Source organism: Lucilia cuprina, chromosome 3 (assembly GCF_022045245.1).
Source record: "Lucilia cuprina isolate Lc7/37 chromosome 3, ASM2204524v1, whole genome shotgun sequence".
NCBI lineage: Eukaryota > Metazoa > Arthropoda > Insecta > Diptera > Calliphoridae > Lucilia > Lucilia cuprina.
In genome coordinates, this window is record NC_060951.1 from 10,471,043 (window position 1) to 10,478,125 (window position 7,083).

General features: G+C 28.5%; 1 long non-coding RNA gene across 1 annotated transcript; it reads left to right on the plus strand.

Moving 5' to 3' along the window:
- The first annotated feature begins 342 nt into the window (after positions 1 to 342).
- Positions 343 to 1,101, plus strand: LOC124418632. The gene is made up of 2 exons (XR_006940114.1): positions 343 to 553; positions 963 to 1,101. It is a non-coding gene; the product is annotated as an uncharacterized LOC124418632 (long non-coding RNA).
- The last annotated feature ends 5,982 nt before the right edge of the window (positions 1,102 to 7,083 follow it).

Here is a 7,083-nt window from a genome sequence, read left to right on the forward strand (position 1 = left end):
ACTGCGTTTATTTGTGTGCTTCTACTAATACATTCTCACCAGTTAGGTTTTTGACAGGGGACTTAGGTCCTTGACAATTACTTTCGCCTATATACTACTATATGACGTAAGCATTTTCATATAAAATTTGGTTTCTCTACTTCGATCGAGTTGTCAACTCTATGAACGTAAGTTTCGAAAGTAGTCACTTGGAATTTTGTTTTCGACTTGGCAAAAAAAAAAAATAAAATTATAAAAAATATTTTTTCCCGTAAAAAAGGAAACAATAATGGATAGCAAATGGTAAGTAAAAAATAAGATAAATATTTATACAATTTTAACTAATAACAGTTTCAGTTAAAATAAATCAACCATGCAACAACTGAAAATGCTCGTTGCCTATATGGAAGAAAATCCAGAATTTTCTAGGGGAACACCAGTATTTGGATCAAAGAAACAAACTGTTGAGGAGACAAACTGTTGAGGCAAAATTTAACCCTAAAATTGAATTCCATTGGACCACGTGCTATACATGAATGGAAAAAAGTTCATTCGACTGTTATCTGTAGTCTAGGTTATAGTGTCAAGTCAAGTCTACAGTCTAATCTATAGTCTAGTCTATAGTGTAGTTTATAGTTTAGTCCATAGTCTAGTCTATAGTCTAGTTTAGTCTATAGCCTAGTCTATAGCCAGGTTTATAGTCTATTCTATAGTCTAGTCTATAATCTAGTCTATAGTCTAGTCTATAGTCTAGTCTATAGTCTAGTCTATAGTCTAGTCTATAGTCTAGTCTATAGTCTAGTCTATAGTCTAGTCTATATTCTAGTCTATAGTCTAGTCTATAGTCTAGTCTATAGTCTAGTCTATAGTTTAGTCTATAGTCTAGTCTATAGTCTAGTCTATAGTCTAGTCTATAGTTTAGTCTTTACTCTAGTCTATAGTGTAGTCAGTATTGTAATCTATAGTCTTATTACTTTTAACAGACTTGAGCTGGCTTAAAGTCCCGAACAAAGAAAAAGATTGCAAGCAATTCAAAGAGTCTAAAAGAAACCGGTGGGGGACTTTACAGATTTACAGCCTTAACTGAACTGGAAGATATAATTAAATGTTATATTTAAAGCACTCATGGCGCTGATATAAAGTCTCGAAAAGGGAACAAAATTGCGTTTTCTCAAAACTCAGGATATATTTTGAATGTACCAAAATATTTCCCGAACTTTTTTTAATTGATTTCTTCAATAAACATTTTTTCTTGATTTTTATATTATAAATTTAAAATAAAAATTATTTTTGATTTTTATTCTATTTATTTCAAAAAAAAAAGTTATTTATGATTTTTTTAATAATACTCACTTAGTAATTTTTATTTATTAAAACAAAAAATAGAAATCAATCAATGATTTTTATTTTTCTAAACAAAGAATAAAAATCACCCAAAAAATTTTAATTTTCCAATTTTCTAATCTAATTTCTGCAAATTTTGTCGATTATCTCAGTGGTAAAGAAATTTTACCAATTTTCTATTAATCTATGTTTAAACCCGATAATTTTTACCGTCTTTTAAAGGTAAAATCATAAAAATTATTATCTGATTTTTATTTGTGCTTTATGGTTTAACAATTACTTGTGTTTTTTATTATTGATTTTTGTTTGAAAAAAAATCTCAGTAATTTTTACGAAAAATATAAAAAATACAGATTAAAAGCAATTTGTATTTTTTGAGAAATAAAATACAAACCAAATAAAATTTGTAATTTAAAATTGTTTAAATAAAAATAATAACAATTACTGTCTCTGACTTTAGTAGCTGTTTCCTACAACTTTTATTTGATGCATTTTCGAGAAAAAGTGTAAAAAAAATATTTTAAAGAGTATTTTAAATTTTAAAGGAACTTTTATCCCCATATTCTAATTCTCTTGTTATTTCAAAACGATTTATTGAAACTTCCATACAAAAAAAAATTATTTAAACAGACAGATTTACTACCGGTTAAACGATAATCGGATATTGAGATTGTAGCCCTGAAAGTATCAAACATATAGTCATATAGTAGTACATATAGGCGAAACTGAACCCCTTCAGTTTCAAAGAAAAATATATTTTAAGATAATAATAACACACAAAGAAAATAACGTCCAAAAAAAAAACATTTTTTAATTAGTACCTTTTGAGCAACTGTGTTTATTTTTGAGCTTCTACCAATACATTCTCACCAGTTAGGTCTTTGAGAGGGGACTTAGGTCCTTGACAATTAGTTTCGCCTATATACTACTATATGGTATCAAATAAGACTCGGGAGTATCACGGTACTTTAGCACATCAAATAGTAACAAAAAAAGTACCAACGTACCAATTTTGCCATCCCTGGAACAGATCAATCTTATTCGTCGTCAGTTGTTTTTTGCAAGTGAAACTGTATTTATAAAAATATGTTGGTTCTGTAAATGCTAGTAACGATTCCGTACACTGGAAGAATAATATCTTCTAAAAAGTCCTCGGTAAGGGTGATATTTTGAATTTCATATAAAATAACTAAAACAAAAGTTTCTCAACAAAAGTTTCCCAGTGTGAACCAGGTCTAATGAATAAAACGCAACATTTTTTCAAAAATCACATGATACTATGAATTTTTTAACGCTAAAATAGTGCCGTCTCACACAGGGAAACTTTTGATATTTGCGTGCGAGAGAATGAAATATCAACCATCTCTTCCTCTCACATACAAAATCAAAAGCTTCTCTGTGTGAACCGGCACATGGTAAGTTTTCTAATATCAGATCCATTAAGAACTCGTGAATAATGAGAAATTAGAAATAGTAACCTGCACTCTTCGTGTTTAGCTCTTCTAAAAAGTTTTAATAATTACAAGTTTTATATGAAGCGGCAGCAGTAGAATAGTGTAGTACCAAAGTATGCCTTTCAAATTTGCAGTTTTAAAATTACTATTTCAATACAATTGCTGTCAATGCCAATCAATCAAATTACACTGACATTCAGGCTTTAGAGAATGGAAGGAATGACCAGTTTTGATACAAAAAGTCCATTTTTGAAATGAACAATTTTCAAAAAAATAACAAAAAAAAAAAAAACAAATAATAGCTAATTTAAGTGATCGTGGAAACTTGATATAACTGAAATAAAAGAGATTATAATCGAGCTTAATCCACAATAACAGAGAGAAAATTAAACAAAATTGAAAACTGGTATCGTCAATTAAGCAATTTATTAGAAAAACTAGATTCTAGCATTTGATTCGCAACATATGCTCAACGTTTGCGTCCGTGTGTCAATTTCTCATTTGACTGAGCATTAACTGCAGACTTGAAAACGATGATTCACATATGTATGTTCATCCAAATATCGAATACAACTTGTAGATCTAATTTTTTGTATTTGGATATATATGTTCATTTAAGTTTACCCAAAACTCCTTTCCACTGGAAAGGGTTAAACTTAGATCCAATATCATCCTGGTTATCTCTTCCTGAATAATAGGGTTTTGTTTTTGCAGATCATACTATAATGGATTATTGTGCAAATTGTATTAAAATCTGAAAAACAGGCCTTTTAATTTCATTGACATCTACAAATTCATGTAACATTTCCATGTTTGGATCAAGGTATATTAATTTTATATACTTTCGACGAATTCAGAATACCGAACGAATTGGTTATATTTTTATGTATATGTAGTTTGACATTGTGCCTGCACTTGAAGGCGAATTGGCTGTCAGGAAAAAATTTAAAAAACAGCTTACCAATTAATCAAACAAATTTTTATCAAACAAAAAATATTTATAAATTTGAATCTGTTTGTAATTTAATTTAATGTTTAAACTTATAAAGATCAAAAACTCAAAAATATACCCTAATCACACAATTCCACTTTGATCACAAATTTCACATATACAAAATGAAACCAGTTTGACAATAACAAAATAAAAACAAAATTTGACATTTACAGAATGTAAATGAAGTTTGACATGTATTCTAAAACACGGAGAAAAATTAACATAGTAGCAAAAAACAATCAGCTGTTCTGATAACACTATTTTATTAATACATCTTCGTTTGAATAAATACTATTCGAAATTTTGAATGTTTTCTTTAAAACTATTAAAAGTTTCTATCCTTTATATTTAACAAATAACATTTCTAGTTTTCTTACAAATTGGTTGACTGACAACACGAGTTCAAAAATTGTTTTATATTTCCCCTTATTGACATATATGAGTTCTGTCATGTCAGCTAAATTGAATATAAAGTTAGGATTATTAAAATTGGTGAGTAATTCGTCAGGATTTATATTTTCTCCGAAAAATGTATTAATATGATTCCGAAGACTGAATAGCATTTGAAGACAACGACCTTAGGAAAGCCATCTTACTTCGGTGCACAAAGTTAAATCACCAAATTCTGCGTCTACTTCTCCAAGTAATTCCTTGAATTGTCTATGGCTCAATGCATTATGGCGACCCCTATTTTACTGACAATTTTAATTGAAATTTTCATTGTATCTACTTAAACTTAAGGAATAGAATTCAGAGCGGTAAATTATATTCTAAATGTTTAGATAAAAACACTGACATGAACGATATTGCCCAATTAATGGTTTGTGTGAAAACAGTTAATGGCAATTTTGACACCCATGAAGAAATGGCAAGACTGTTTTTTTGCATAGAAATGTCAAAGAAAAGCTATTATTCGAAGTTGTTAATGAAGAAGTAATCTCTCTTGCGGATAAAGTTATGTTTTGTGTAATAGTAGGAAAACATGATGGTTTCGTTGGAAATTTAATATAAAATAATTTCGATACATTTGCTTTTCATTGCATCATTCATCAGCAAGCATTGTTTACAAAAAAATGGATTTTAATGGATACAATGAAAATTTCAATTAAAATTGAAACATTGTAAGGAATTACTTGAAGAAGTAAAAGCAGAATTCGCTGATTAATCTTTGTTCGCCGAAATATGGTGGCTTTCCAAACGTCGTTATTCTCAAAGGTTATTCAGTGTTCTGAGTCGTTTTTGAGTAATTTTTAAGTGTAAGTTTAGCTATTTCATTAAAACAAAAACAATTTCATAAGGAACAATTTTAGATCATCCAACTGCTTAAAATATGACCACAAAATAAGTTTTTAAACCCATCATATTTTAAACACCAGGATGATCAATTTATGATTGCAATACATTTTGTTTTTCAAATATTCAGTTTTCAGTCATATATGGGGATCATTTTCGTGTAATTTTTTAAGCGTTCAACTTATTAATCACTTTTAGGTCATTAAAAAAAGTAAAAAATGACTCAGTTTACTGATTAATCATCCAACAATCTTCCAAATGCTAGCTGGGTTTAATCTTTAAAAATTTAAACATCAAATTAAATTACAAACAGATTCAAATTTATAACCATTTTTTGTTTAGCAAAAATTCGCTTTGATTTATTTATCAGCTGTCTTTAACATTTTCCCATTTTAAGGCTCGCTTTTCAGATTTGAATAAAATTTCCTTATCGATTTGCCCAATAATCCATTATTGTGTGATCTACAAAAGCAAAGTCCTATAATTCAGGTTGAGATAAGATTGGATCTAAGTTTACCTCTTTCCAGTGGAAAAGAGTTTTGGGTGCAGTTAGATCAACATACTTATCCAAATACAAAAAAATAAAATCTACAAATTATATTCTATGTTTGGAAGAAGTTACATATGTGAATCATCATTTTCCGGTATGCAGCTGATACTCTGACGCAAACTTTGAGCATATTATGCGTATCAATCTCTGTCCTTACAATTCTGAAAAATGAAAATCATGGAGATTCTGTAAATTTTCAAACTAATTAAGTTTCTATCATTTGAATTAAACAATAAAATGTCTAATATTGTTAACAAATTGTTAAATTGGCAATACCAGTTTAGAATTTTGTTTAATTTTCTCCCTGTAGTTGGAGATTAAGCTTATAATCAACTCTATTATTTGAGTTAAAAAAGCTAAATTGAATATAATGTTATGATTCTTCAAATTGACATATAATACTTCCGTTTTCATTTCAAGTTCGGAATTTTGTTCGAAAAATAAATAATAAATAATCTAATTTCGGTAATTAAAGCCGAAATTCTGCATTTCTTTCTTCAAGTAATTTCTACGAAACCTAAATTTTTTCCTACCATTAGATTCACATCATCAATCCGCAAAGAGTAAAAATAGTTATTCGCGAAAATCGCAGAATTCAAATCCCACGTACAATTTAACTATAAGAAGTATTGACCTAATTTTTTCACTGTTTTATTCTCTAATCTCTTGACTCTAAAAATACTCTGGTGATATTTTTAAAATTTGTTTAACAAAGACTTAAAAAAAGAACTAAGAATGCTATATTCGGCTGCGCCGAATCTTATATACACTTCACTATTGTTAATTTTAAACATATTAGTTTTATAAATTTTTTCCCAACTACATTATTATTACACCAAAAGCAAAACGAAACAAGTAGGAAAGTATAGTCGGGCATGGCCTACCATATAATACCCTACACCATGAGTATATTTTTAGAATTTTTAGAAACTTTTATATTGAATTTTACCTTAATTCCAAAGTTTTTACGCAATTTATTGATAAAAAAAAAATATTTTCTAAATGACGCATTATATAGGAGTATAGGTCAAACATGGGCCGATCCTCGGTTAATTTGGGAAAAGGATATAGTTTTAAATAACAGTAAGTTTTGTTGAGTTTCATTGCAATACAAATGGTTACAAGTCAATTTTAGACGCTTAAGAAATTTTTTGAAGGGGGGTTTGTATGGGGGCTAGGGTAAATTAAGGGCCGATCATTACGAAAATCTGCAGTGTTATTAATACATACAAGTACCATTAAAATTATATAGGTTTGACCAAAATCGGATGTATACTGTAAGAGTAAAAGGGGTCACAAAAAATCGCTTTGCCTATTAATTATATAGATATAAAACATATTTGTGACAATTTTGAGAGAGATAATAGTATATTTGACGTTTAACTATACGATGGATTAACATAATTTTTCACTGTTTTATTTTTATAAAAAAACTGGAAAAGGAGTTTTTAAACTACCGCATAAAAATT